The sequence below is a fragment of the Hemitrygon akajei genome, chromosome 27 (assembly GCF_048418815.1).
Source record: "Hemitrygon akajei chromosome 27, sHemAka1.3, whole genome shotgun sequence".
Lineage (NCBI taxonomy): Eukaryota > Metazoa > Chordata > Chondrichthyes > Myliobatiformes > Dasyatidae > Hemitrygon > Hemitrygon akajei.
In genome coordinates, this window is record NC_133150.1 from 49,744,249 (window position 1) to 49,758,711 (window position 14,463).

Below are 14,463 nucleotides of genomic sequence, written 5' to 3' on the forward strand. Positions count from 1 at the left end.
ACACACACACTCACCTGTCCTTTTACATCTCACCCCCCACAGACACACACACTCACCTGTCCTTTTACATCTCTCACCCCCCCACAGACACACTCACTCACCTGTCATTTCACATCTCTCACCCCCCCACACACACACTCACCTGTCCTTTTACATCTCTCACCCCCCACAGACACACACACTCACCTGTCCTTTTACATCTCTCACCCCCCCCCACAGACACACTCACCTGTCCTTTTACATCTCTCACCCCCCCACAGACACACCCACCTGTCCTTTTACATCTCTCACCCCCACACAGACACACTCACCTGTCCTTTTACATCTCTCACCCCCCCCACACAGACACACTCACCCGTCCTTTTACGTCTCTCACCCACCCACAGACACACTCACCTGTCCTTTTACATCTCTCACCCCCCCCCAAAGACACACTCACCCGTCCTTTTACATCTCACCCCCCCACACAGACACACTCACCTGTCCTTTTACATCTCACCCCCCCCACACAGACACACTCACCTGTCCTTTTTCATCTCTCACCCCCCACAGACACACACACTCACCTGTCCTTTTACATCTCTCACCCCCCCCACAGACACACTCACAACCGTCCTTTTACATCTCTCACCCCCCCCACAGACACACTCACCTGTCCTTTTACATCTCTCACCCCCCCCACAGACACACTCACCCGTCCTTTTACATCTCTCACCCCCCCCACAGACACACTCACCTGTCCTTTAAACATCTCTCTCCCCCCCACAAGACACACTCACCTGTCCTTTTACATCTCTCACCCCCACACAGACACACTCACCTGTCCTTTCACATCTCTCTCCCCCCCCACAAGACACACTCACCTGTCCTTTTACATCTCTCACCCCCCCCACAGACACACTCACCTGTCCTTTTACATCTCTCACCCCCAGACACACTCACCTGTCCTTTTACATCTACACCCCCACAGACACACACACACACTCACCTGTCCTTTTACATCTCTCACCCCCCCAGACACACTCACCTGTCCTTTTACATCTCACCCCCCACAGACACACACACTCACCTGTCCTTTTACATCTCTCACCCCCCCAGACACACTCACCTGTCCTTTTACATCTCACCCCCCACAGACACACACACTCACCTGTCCTTTTACATCTCTCACCCCCCCACAAGACACACTCACCTGTCCTTTTACATCTCACCCCCCACAGACACACACACTCACCTGTCCTTTTACATCTCACCCCCCACAGACACACACACTCACCTGTCCTTTTACATCTCTCACCCCCCCACAGACACACTCACTCACCTGTCATTTCACATCTCTCACCCCCCCACACACACTCACCTGTCCTTTTACATCTCTCACCCCCCACAGACACACACACTCACCTGTCCTTTTACATCTCTCACCCCCCCCCACAGACACACTCACCTGTCCTTTTACATCTCTCACCCCCCCACACAGACACACTCACCCGTCCTTTTACGTCTCTCACCCACCCACAGACACACTCACCTGTCCTTTTACATCTCTCACCCCCCCCCAAAGACACACTCACCCGTCCTTTTACATCTCACCCCCCCACACAGACACACTCACCTGTCCTTTTACATCTCACCCCCCCACACAGACACACTCACCTGTCCTTTTTCATCTCTCACCCCCCACAGACACACACACTCACCTGTCCTTTTACATCTCTCACCCACCCACAGACACACTCACCTGTCCTTTTTCATCTCTCACCCCCCACAGACACACACACTCACCTGTCCTTTTACATCTCTCACCCACCCACAGACACACTCACCTGTCCTTTTACATCTCTCACCCCCCCCACAGACACACTCACCCGTCCTTTTACATCTCTCACCCCCCCACAGACACACTCACCTGTCCTTTTACATCTCTCACCCCCCCCCCACAGACACACTCACCTGTCCTTTTACATCTCTCACCCCCCCACAGACACACACACTCACCTGTCCTTTTACATCTCTCACCCCCCCAGACACACTCACCTGTCCTTTTACATCTCTCACCCCCCCAACACTCACCTGTCCTTTTACATCTCTCACCCCCCCACAGACACACTCACTCACCTGTCCTTTTACATCTCTCACCCCCCCACAGACACACTCACCTGTCCTTTTACATCTCTCACCCCCCCCACACACACTCACCTGTCCTTTTACATCTCTCACCCCCCCACAGACACACTCACCTGTCCTTTTACATCTCTCACCCCCCCCACAGACACACACACTCACCTGTCCTTTCACATCTCTCACCCCCCCACAGACACACTCACCTGTCCTTTTACATCTCTCACCCCCCCACACTCACCTGTCCTTTTACATCTCTCACCCCCCCACAGACACACTCACTCACCTGTCCTTTTACATCTCTCACCCCCCCACAGACACACTCACCTGTCCTTTTACATCTCTCACCCCCCCCACACACACTCACCTGTCCTTTTACATCTCTCACCCCCCCACAGACACACTCACCTGTCCTTTTACATCTCTCACCCCCCCCACAGACACACACACTCACCTGTCCTTTCACATCTCTCACCCCCCCACAGACACACTCACCTGTCCTTTTACATCTCTCACCCCCCCACAGACACACTCACCTGTCCTTTTACATCTCTCACCCCCCCACAGACACACTCACCCGTCCTTTTACATCTCTCACCCCCCACAGACACACACACTCACCCGTCCTTTTACGTCTCTCACCCACCCACAGACACACTCACCTGTCCTTTTACATCTCTCACCCCCCCCCACAGACACACTCACCTGTCCTTTTACATCTCTCACCCCCACACAGACACACTCACCTGTCCTTTTACATCTCTCACCCCCCCACACAGACACACTCACCCGTCCTTTTACGTCTCTCACCCACCCACAGACACACTCACCTGTCCTTTTACATCTCTCACCCCCCCCCAAAGACACACTCACCCGTCCTTTTACATCTCACCCCCCCCACACAGACACACTCACCTGTCCTTTTACATCTCACCCCCCCACACAGACACACTCACCTGTCCTTTTTCATCTCTCACCCCCCACAGACACACACACTCACCTGTCCTTTTACATCTCTCACCCACCCACAGACACACTCACCTGTCCTTTTACATCTCTCACCCCCCCACAGACACACTCACTCACCTGTCATTTCACATCTCTCACCCCCCCCACAGACACACTCACCCGTCCTTTTACATCTCTCACCCCCCCCACAGACACACTCACCTGTCCTTTTACATCTCTCACCCCCCCCACAGACACACTCACCCGTCCTTTTACATCTCTCACCCCCCCACAGACACACTCACCTGTCCTTTAACATCTCTCTCCCCCCCACAAGACACACTCACCTGTCCTTTTACATCTCTCACCCCCACACAGACACACTCACCTGTCCTTTCACATCTCTCTCCCCCCCACAAGACACACTCACCTGTCCTTTTACATCTCTCACCCCCCCCACAGACACACTCACCTGTCCTTTTACATCTCTCACCCCCAGACACACTCACCTGTCCTTTTACATCTCACCCCCCACAGACACACACACTCACCTGTCCTTTTACATCTCTCACCCCCCCAGACACACTCACCTGTCCTTTTACATCTCACCCCCCACAGACACACACACTCACCTGTCCTTTTACATCTCTCACCCCCCCAGACACACTCACCTGTCCTTTTACATCTCACCCCCCACAGACACACACACTCACCTGTCCTTTTACATCTCTCACCCCCCCACAAGACACACTCACCTGTCCTTTTACATCTCACCCCCCACAGACACACACACTCACCTGTCCTTTTACATCTCACCCCCCACAGACACACACACTCACCTGTCCTTTTACATCTCTCACCCCCCCACAGACACACTCACTCACCTGTCATTTCACATCTCTCACCCCCCCACACACACACTCACCTGTCCTTTTACATCTCTCACCCCCCCCCACAGACACACTCACCTGTCCTTTTACATCTCTCACCCCCACACAGACACACTCACCTGTCCTTTTACATCTCTCACCCCCCCACACAGACACACTCACCCGTCCTTTTACGTCTCTCACCCACCCACAGACACACTCACCTGTCCTTTTACATCTCTCACCCCCCCCCCAAAGACACACTCACCCGTCCTTTTACATCTCACCCCCCCACACAGACACACTCACCTGTCCTTTTACATCTCACCCCCCCACACAGACACACTCACCTGTCCTTTTTCATCTCTCACCCCCCACAGACACACACACTCACCTGTCCTTTTACATCTCTCACCCCCCCCACAGACACACTCACCCGTCCTTTTACATCTCTCACCCCCCCCACAGACACACTCACCTGTCCTTTTACATCTCTCACCCCCCCCACAGACACACTCACCTGTCCTTTTACATCTCTCACCCCCCCACAGACACACACACTCACCTGTCCTTTTACATCTCTCACCCCCCCAGACACACTCACCTGTCCTTTTACATCTCTCACCCCCCCACACTCACCTGTCCTTTTACATCTCTCACCCCCCCACAGACACACTCACTCACCTGTCCTTTTACATCTCTCACCCCCCCACAGACACACTCATCTGTCCTTTTACATCTCTCACCCCCCCCACACACACTCACCTGTCCTTTTACATCTCTCACCCCCCCACAAGACACACTCACCTGTCCTTTTACATCTCTCACCCCCCCACACTCACCTGTCCTTTTACATCTCTCACCCCCCCACAGACACACACACTCACCTGTCCTTTTACATCTCTCACCCCCCCAGACACACTCACCTGTCCTTTTACATCTCTCACCCCCCCACAGACACACACACTCACCTGTCCTTTTACATCTCTCACCCCCCCAGACACACTCACCTGTCCTTTTACATCTCTCACCCCCCCACAGACACACTCACCTGTCCTTTTACATCTCTCACCCCCCCCACAGACACACTCACCTGTCCTTTTACATCTCTCACCCCCAGACACACTCACCTGTCCTTTTACATCTCTCACCCCCCCACAGACACACACACTCACCCGTCCTTTTACATCTCTCACCCCCCCACAGACACACACACTCACCTGTCCTTTTACATCTCTCACCCCCCCACAGACACACTCACCTGTCCTTTTACATCTCTCACCCCCCCACAGACACACACACTCACCTGTCCTTTTACATCTCTCACCCCCCCACACAGACACACACACTCACCTGTCCTTTTACATCTCTCACCCCCCCACAGACACACTCACCTGTCCTTTTACATCTCTCACCCCCCCACAGACACACTCACCTGTCCTTTTACATCTCTCACCCCCCCACAGACACACTCACCTGTCCTTTTACATCTCTCACCCCCCCACAGACACACTCACCTGTCCTTTTACATCTCTCACCCCCCCCACAGACACACTCACCTGTCCTTTTACATCTCTCACCCCCCCACAGACACACTCACCTGTCCTTTTACATCTCTCACCCCCCCACAGACACACTCACCTGTCCTTTTACATCTCTCACCCCCCCACAGACACACTCACCTGTCCTTTTACATCTCTCACCCCCCCACAGACACACTCACCTGTCCTTTTACATCTCTCACCCCCCCACAGACACACACACTCACCTGTCCTTTTACATCTCTCACCCCCCCACACAGACACACACACTCACCTGTCCTTTTACGTCTCTCACCCCCCCACAGACACACTCACCCGTCCTTTTACATCTCTCACCCCCCCCACAGACACACTCACCTGTCCTTTTACATCTCTCACCCCCCCCCACAGACACACTCACCTGTCCTTTTACATCTCTCACCCCCCCACAGACACACACACTGACCTGTCCTTTTACATCTCTCACCCCCCCACAGACACACTCACCTGTCCTTTTACATCTCTCACCCCCCCCCAGACACACTCACCTGTCCTTTTACATCTCTCACCCCCCCACAGACACACTCACCTGTCCTTTTACATCTCTCACCCCCCCACAGACACACTCACCCGTCCTTTTACATCTCTCACCCCCCCCCAGACACACTCACCTGTCCTTTTACATCTCTCACCCCCCCACAGACACACTCACCTGTCCTTTTACATCTCTCACCCCCCCACAGACACACTCACCTGTCCTTTTACATCTCTCACCCCCCCCCAGACACACTCACCTGTCCTTTTACATCTCTCACCCCCCCACAGACACACTCACCTGTCCTTTTACATCTCTCACCCCCCCACAGACACACTCACCCGTCCTTTTACATCTCTCACCCCCCCACAGACACACTCACCTGTCCTTTTACATCTCACTCCCCCACAGACACACACACTCACCTGTCCTTTTACATCTCTCACCCCCCCACAGACACACTCACCTGTCCTTTTACATCTCACCCCCACACAGACACACTCACCTGTCCTTTCACATCTCTCTCCCCCCCACAAGACACACTCACCTGTCCTTTTACATCTCTCACCCCCACACAGACACACTCACCTGTCCTTTCACATCTCTCTCCCCCCCACAAGACACACTCACCTGTCCTTTTACATCTCTCACCCCCCCCCACAGACACACTCACCTGTCCTTTTACATCTCTCACCCCCAGACACACTCACCTGTCCTTTTACATCTCACCCCCCACAGACACACACACTCACCTGTCCTTTTACATCTCTCACCCCCCCCAGACACACTCACCTGTCCTTTTACATCTCACCCCCCACAGACACACACACTCACCTGTCCTTTTACATCTCTCACCCCCCCAGACACACTCACCTGTCCTTTTACATCTCACCCCCCACAGACACACACACTCACCTGTCCTTTTACATCTCTCACCCCCCCACAAGACACACTCACCTGTCCTTTTACATCTCTCACCCCCCCACAGACACACACACTCACCTGTCCTTTTACATCTCTCACCCCCCCACAGACACACTCACCTGTCCTTTTACATCTCTCACCCCCCAGACACTCACACTCACCTGTCCTTTTACATCTCTCACCCCCCCCCCACAGACACACACACTCACCTGTCCTTTTACATCTCTCACCCACCCACAGACACACTCACCTGTCCTTTTACATCTCTCACCCCCCCACAGACACACTCACTCACCTGTCATTTCACATCTCTCACCCCCCCACACACACACTCAACTGTCCTTTTACATCTCTCACCCCCCACAGACACACTCACCTGTCCTTTTACATCTCTCACCCCCCCACAGACACACTCACTCACCTGTCATTTCACATCTCTCACCCCCCCACACACACACTCACCTGTCCTTTTACATCTCTCACCCCCCACAGACACACACACTCACCTGTCCTTTTACATCTCTCACCCCCCCCCACAGACACACTCACCTGTCCTTTTACATCTCTCACCCCCACACAGACACACTCACCTGTCCTTTTACATCTCTCACCCCCCCACACAGACACACTCACCCGTCCTTTTACGTCTCTCACCCACCCACAGACACACTCACCTGTCCTTTTACATCTCTCACCCCCCCCCAAAGACACACTCACCCGTCCTTTTACATCTCACCCCCCCACACAGACACACTCACCTGTCCTTTTACATCTCACCCCCCCACACAGACACACTCACCTGTCCTTTTTCATCTCTCACCCCCCACAGACACACACACTCACCTGTCCTTTTTCATCTCTCACCCCCCCCACAGACACACTCACCCGTCCTTTTACATCTCTCACCCCCCCCACAGACACACTCACCTGTCCTTTTACATCTCTCACCCCCCCCACAGACACACTCACCCGTCCTTTTACATCTCTCACCCCCCCACAGACACACTCACCTGTCCTTTTACATCTCTCACCCCCCCACAGACACACTCACCTGTCCTTTTACATCTCTCACCCCCACACTCACCTGTCCTTTTACATCTCTCACCCCCCCACAGACACACTCACCTGTCCTTTTACATCTCTCACCCCCCCACAGACACACTCACCTGTCCTTTTACATCTCTCACCCCCCCACACAGACACACTCACCCGTCCTTTTACATCTCTCACCCCCACACTCACCTGTCCTTTTACATCTCTCACCCCCCCACAGACACACTCACCTGTCCTTTTACATCTCTCACCCCCCCACAGACACACTCACCTGTCCTTTTACATCTCTCACCCCCCCACAGACACACTCACCTGTCCTTTTACATCTCTCACCCCCCCACAGACACACTCACCTGTCCTTTTACATCTCTCACCCCCCCACAGACACACTCACCTGTCCTTTTACATCTCTCACCCCCCCACAGACACACTCACCTGTCCTTTTACATCTCTCACCCCCCCACACAGACACACTCACCTGTCCTTTTACATCTCTCACCCCCCCACACAGACACACTCACCTGTCCTTTTACATCTCTCACCCCCACACTCACCTGTCCTTTTACATCTCTCACCCCCCCACAGACACACTCACCTGTCCTTTTACATCTCTAACCCCCCCACAGACACACTCACCTGTCCTTTTACATCTCTCACCCCCCCACAGACACACTCACCTGTCCTTTTACATCTCTCACCCCCCCACAGACACACTCACCTGTCCTTTTACATCTCTCACCCCCCCCACAGACACACACACTCACCTGTCCTTTCACATCTCTCACCCCCCCACAGACACACTCACCTGTCCTTTTACATCTCTCACCCCCCCACAGACACACTCACCTGTCCTTTTACATCTCTCACCCCCCCCACAGACACACACACTCACCTGTCCTTTCACATCTCTCACCCCCCCACAGACACACTCACCTGTCCTTTTACATCTCTCACCCCCCCCACAGACACACACACTCACCTGTCCTTTTACATCTCTCACTCCCCCACAGACACACACACTCACCTGTCCTTTTACATCTCTCACCCCCCACAGACACACTCACCTGTCCTTTTACATCTCTCACCCCCCCCACAGACACACTCACCTGTCCTTTTACATCTCTCACCCCCTCCACAGACACACTCACCTGTCCTTTTACATCTCTAACCCCCCCACAGACACACTCACCCGTCCTTTTACATCTCTCACCCCCCACAGACACACTCACCTGTCCTTTTACATCTCTCACCCCCCCACAGACACACTCACCCGTCCTTTTACATCTCTCACCCCCCCACAGACACACTCACCTGTCCTTTTACATCTCTCACCCCCCCCCCAAAGACACACTCACCTGTCCTTTTACATCTCTCACCCCCCCAAAGACACACTCACCTGTCCTTTTACATCTCTCACCCCCCCCCCAAAGACACACTCACCTGTCCTTTTACATCTCTCACCCCCCCACAGACACACTCACCTGTCCTTTTACATCTCTCACCCCCCCACAGACACACTCACCTGTCCTTTTACATCTCTCACCCCCCCACAGACACACTCACCTGTCCTTTTACATCTCTCACCCCCCCACAGACACACTCACCTGTCCTTTTACATCTCTCACCCCCCCCACAGACACACACACGCACCTGTCCTTTTACATCTCTCACTCCCCCACAGACACACTCACCTGTCCTTTTACATCTCTCACCCCCACACAGACACACTCACCTGTCCTTTTACATCTCTCACCCCCCCACAGACACACACACTCACCTGTCCTTTTCCATCTCTCACCCCCCCACAGACACACACACTCACCTGTCCTTTTACATCTCTCACCCCCCCACAGACACACACACTCACCTGTCCTTTTACATCTCTCACCCCCAGACACACTCACCTGTCCTTTTACATCTCTCACCCCCCCACAGACACACTCACCTGTCCTTTTACATCTCTCACCCCCTCCACAGACACACTCACCTGTCCTTTTACATCTCTCACCCCCTCCACAGACACACTCACCTGTCCTTTTACATCTCTCACCCCCCCACAGACACACTCACCCGTCCTTTTACATCTCTCACCCCCCCACAGACACACTCACCTGTCCTTTTACATCTCTCACCCCCCCCACAGACACACTCACCCGTCCTTTTACATCTCTCACCCCCCCACAGACACACTCACCTGTCCTTTTACATCTCTCACCCCCCCACAGACACACTCACCCGTCCTTTTACATCTCTCACCCCCCCACAGACACACTCACCTGTCCTTTTACATCTCTCACCCCCACAGACACACACACTCACCTGTCCTTTTACATCTCTCACCCCCCCACAGACACACACACTCACCTGTCCTTTCACATCTCTCACCCCCCCAAAGACACACTCACCTGTCCTTTTACATCTCTCACCCCCCCAAAGACACACTCACCTGTCCTTTTACATCTCTCACTCCCCCACAGACACACTCACCTGTCCTTTTACATCTCTCACCCCCCCCACAGACACACTCACCTGTCCTTTTACATCTCTCACCCCCCCACAGACACACTCACCTGTCCTTTTACATCTCTCACCCCCCCACAGACACACTCACCTGTCCTTTTACATCTCTCACCCCCACACAGACACACTCACCTGTCCTTTTACATCTCTCACCCCCCCCCACACTCACCTGTCCTTTTACATCTCTCACCCCCCCCCACAGACACACTCACCTGTCCTTTTACATCTCTCACCCCCACACAGACACACTCACCTGTCCTTTTACATCTCTCACCCCCCCCACACACACTCACCCGTCCTTTTACATCTCTCACCCCCTCCACAGACACACTCACCTGTCCTTTTACATCTCTCACCCCCCCACAGACACACTCACCTGTCCTTTTACATCTCTCACCCCCCCACACACACACTCACCTGTCCTTTTACATCTCTCACCCCCCCACAGACACACACACTCACCTGTCCTTTTACATCTCTCACCCCCCCCACACTCACCTGTCCTTTTACATCTCTCACCCCCCCACACTCACCTGTCCTTTTACATCTCTCACCCCCCCCCCACAGACACACTCACCTGTCCTTTTACATCTCTCACCCCCCCACAGACACACTCACCCGTCCTTTTACATCTCTCACCCCCCCCACACAGACACACTCACCTGTCCTTTTACATCTCTCACCCCCCCCACACTCACCTGTCCTTTTACATCTCTCACCCCCCCACAGACACACACACTCACCTGTCCTTTTACATCTCTCACCCCCCCCACACAGACACACTCACCTGTCCTTTTACATCTCTCACCCCCCCACACACACACTCACCTGTCCTTTTACATCTCTCACCCCCCCACAGACACACACACTCACCTGTCCTTTTACATCTCTCACCCCCCCCACACTCACCTGTCCTTTTACATCTCTCACCCCCCACACTCACCTGTCCTTTTACATCTCTCACCCCCCCCCACAGACACACTCACCTGTCCTTTTACATCTCTCACCCCCCCACAGACACACTCACCCGTCCTTTTACATCTCTCACCCCCCCCACACAGACACACTCACCTGTCCTTTTACATCTCTCACCCCCCCCCCAAAGACACACTCACCTGTCCTTTTACATCTCTCACCCCCCCACAGACACACTCACCTGTCCTTTTACATCTCTCACCCCCCCACAGACACACACACCTGTCCTTTTACATCTCTCACCCCCCCACAGACACACTCACTCACCTGTCCTTTTACATCTCACCCCCACACAGACACACTCACCTGTCCTTTTACATCTCTCACCCCCCCACAGACACACTCACCCGTCCTTTTACATCTCTCACCCCCCCACAGACACACTCACCTGTCCTTTTACATCTCTCACCCCCCCACAGACACACTCACCCGTCCTTTTACATCTCTCACCCCCCACAGACACACTCACCCGTCCTTTTACGTCTCTCACCCCCCACAGACACACTCACCCGTCCTTTTACATCTCTCACCCCCCACAGACACACTCACCTGTCCTTTTACATCTCTCACCCCCCCACAGACACACTCACCTGTCCTTTTACATCTCTCACCCCCCACAGACACACTCACCCGTCCTTTTACATCTCTCACCCCCCCACAGACACACTCACCTGTCCTTTTACATCTCTCACCCCCTCCACAGACACACTCACCTGTCCTTTTACATCTCTCACCCCCAGACACACTCACCTGTCCTTTTACATCTCTCACCCCCCCACAGACACACTCACCTGTCCTTTTACATCTCTCACCCCCCACAGACACACTCACCTGTCCTTTTACATCTCTCACCCCCTCCACAGACACACTCACCTGTCCTTTTACATCTCTCACCCCCCCAAAGACACACTCACCTGTCCTTTTACATCTCTCACCCCCTCCACAGACACACTCACCTGTCCTTTTACATCTCTCACCCCCCACAGACACACTCACCTGTCCTTTTACATCTCTCACCCCCCCACAGACACACTCACCTGTCCTTTTACATCTCTCACCCACCCACAGACACACTCACCTGTCCTTTTACATCTCTCACCCCCCCCAAAGACACACTCACCTGTCCTTTTACATCTCTCACACACCCACAGACACACTCACCTGTCCTTTTACATCTCTCACCCCCCCACAGACACACACACTCACCTGTCCTTTTACATCTCTCACCCCCCCAGACACACTCACCTGTCCTTTTACATCTCACCCCCCACAGACACACACACTCACCTGTCCTTTTACATCTCTCACCCACCCACAGACACACTCACCTGTCCTTTTACATCTCTCACCCCCCCACAGACACACTCATCTGTCCTTTTACATCTCTCACCCCCCCACAGACACACTCACCTGTCCTTTTACATCTCTCACCCCCCCACAGACACACTCACCTGTCCTTTTACATCTCTCACCCCCCAGACACTCACACTCACCTGTCCTTTTACATCTCTCACCCCCTCCACAGACACACTCATCTGTCCTTTTACATCTCTCACCCCCCCACAGACACACTCACCTGTCCTTTTACATCTCTCACCCCCCCACAGACACACTCACCTGTCCTTTTACATCTCTCACCCCCCAGACACTCACACTCACCTGTCCTTTTACATCTGTCACCCCTCCAGACACTCACCTGTCCTTTTACATCTCTCACCCCCCCACAGACACACTCACTCACCCGTCCTTTTACATCTCTCACCCCCCACAGACACACACACTCACCCGTCCTTTTACATCTCTCACCCACCCACAGACACACTCACCTGTCCTTTTACATCTCTCACCCCTCCAGACACTCACCTGTCCTTTTACATCTCTCACCCCCACACAGACACACTCACCTGTCCTTTTACATCTCTCACCCCCCCACAGACACACCCACCTGTCCTTTTACATCTCTCACCCCCCCACAGACACACTCACCTGTCCTTTTACATCTCTCACCCCCCCACAGACACACTCACCTGTCCTTTTACATCTCTCACCCCCCCACAGACACACTCACCTGTTGTCCCTGTCCTCACCCCCCCACAGACACACCCACCTGTCCTTTTACATCTCTCACCCCCCCCACAGACACACTCACCTGTCCTTTTACATCTCTCACCCCCCCACAGACACACTCACCTGTCCTTTTACATCTCTCACCCCCCCACAGACACACTCACCCGTCCTTTTACATCTCTCACCCCCCCACAGACACACTCACCTGTCCTTTTACATCTCTCACCCCCCCACAGACACACTCACCTGTTGTCCCTGTCCTCACCCAACACGCACCTGTTTCGCCTCGGAACTCTGCCCTCTCTCGCTCCCCATTCAGAAATTTGAGACAGTCACGCAGCCCAGTGACGTCAGACGCACGATGACGCGAGATAAAAGTCCAGCGGCAGCTCGTGGCCGTGACGTACTTTCAAAACAGCAACACTGCGGCTGCCATGGAAACCCGGGGCCGGGGGCGGGGTCGATGGACTGGCGGAAGTATCACTCTTCCCTCCCGTCCTTCTCAAATTACCCACCCCTCCATCCGTCCTACAGCCTCCTCTAATTCCCTCCTCCTCCTACACCCACCACCCTCCTCGCCGTCCCCCACCTTCTCTCCACCCTGCCCTCCCACCCTCCTCTCCATCACTCCAAATTTACACCTCTCCCACACCCTCTTCTCTACCTTTCCACTCTTCTCCCCATTGCACACCTCTCCACCACTGCTGTACCTCTCCTACCCGTTCCTCCGCTTCACCACTCTCCTCCCCTCTTATCCCTCCCACACCCTCCTCTCCACATCACTCCTCCTTCAACCCCCAAAACTGTACCCCACCCTCATCCTCCTTCACCACTCCCCTGCGATCCTCTTCTTTCTACAATCCTACAACACCTCCCCGACGCCGCCCCCTGCAACCCCCTCCCCTTGGTCCCACACCTCCCCTCCAGCCCT

The 14,463-nt window shown here is 54.0% G+C and overlaps 1 long non-coding RNA gene across 1 annotated transcript in view; it reads right to left on the reverse strand.

Annotated features, from left to right (window-relative positions):
• Positions 1–13,842, reverse strand: part of LOC140717053 (uncharacterized) — a 62,890-nt gene extending 49,048 nt beyond the window's left edge. Inside the window, exon 1 of the long non-coding RNA XR_012096431.1 lies at positions 13,779–13,842. This is a non-coding gene — a long non-coding RNA (uncharacterized lncRNA). The remainder of the gene's footprint in view (positions 1–13,778) is intronic.
• Positions 13,843–14,463: the final 621 nt, after the last annotated feature.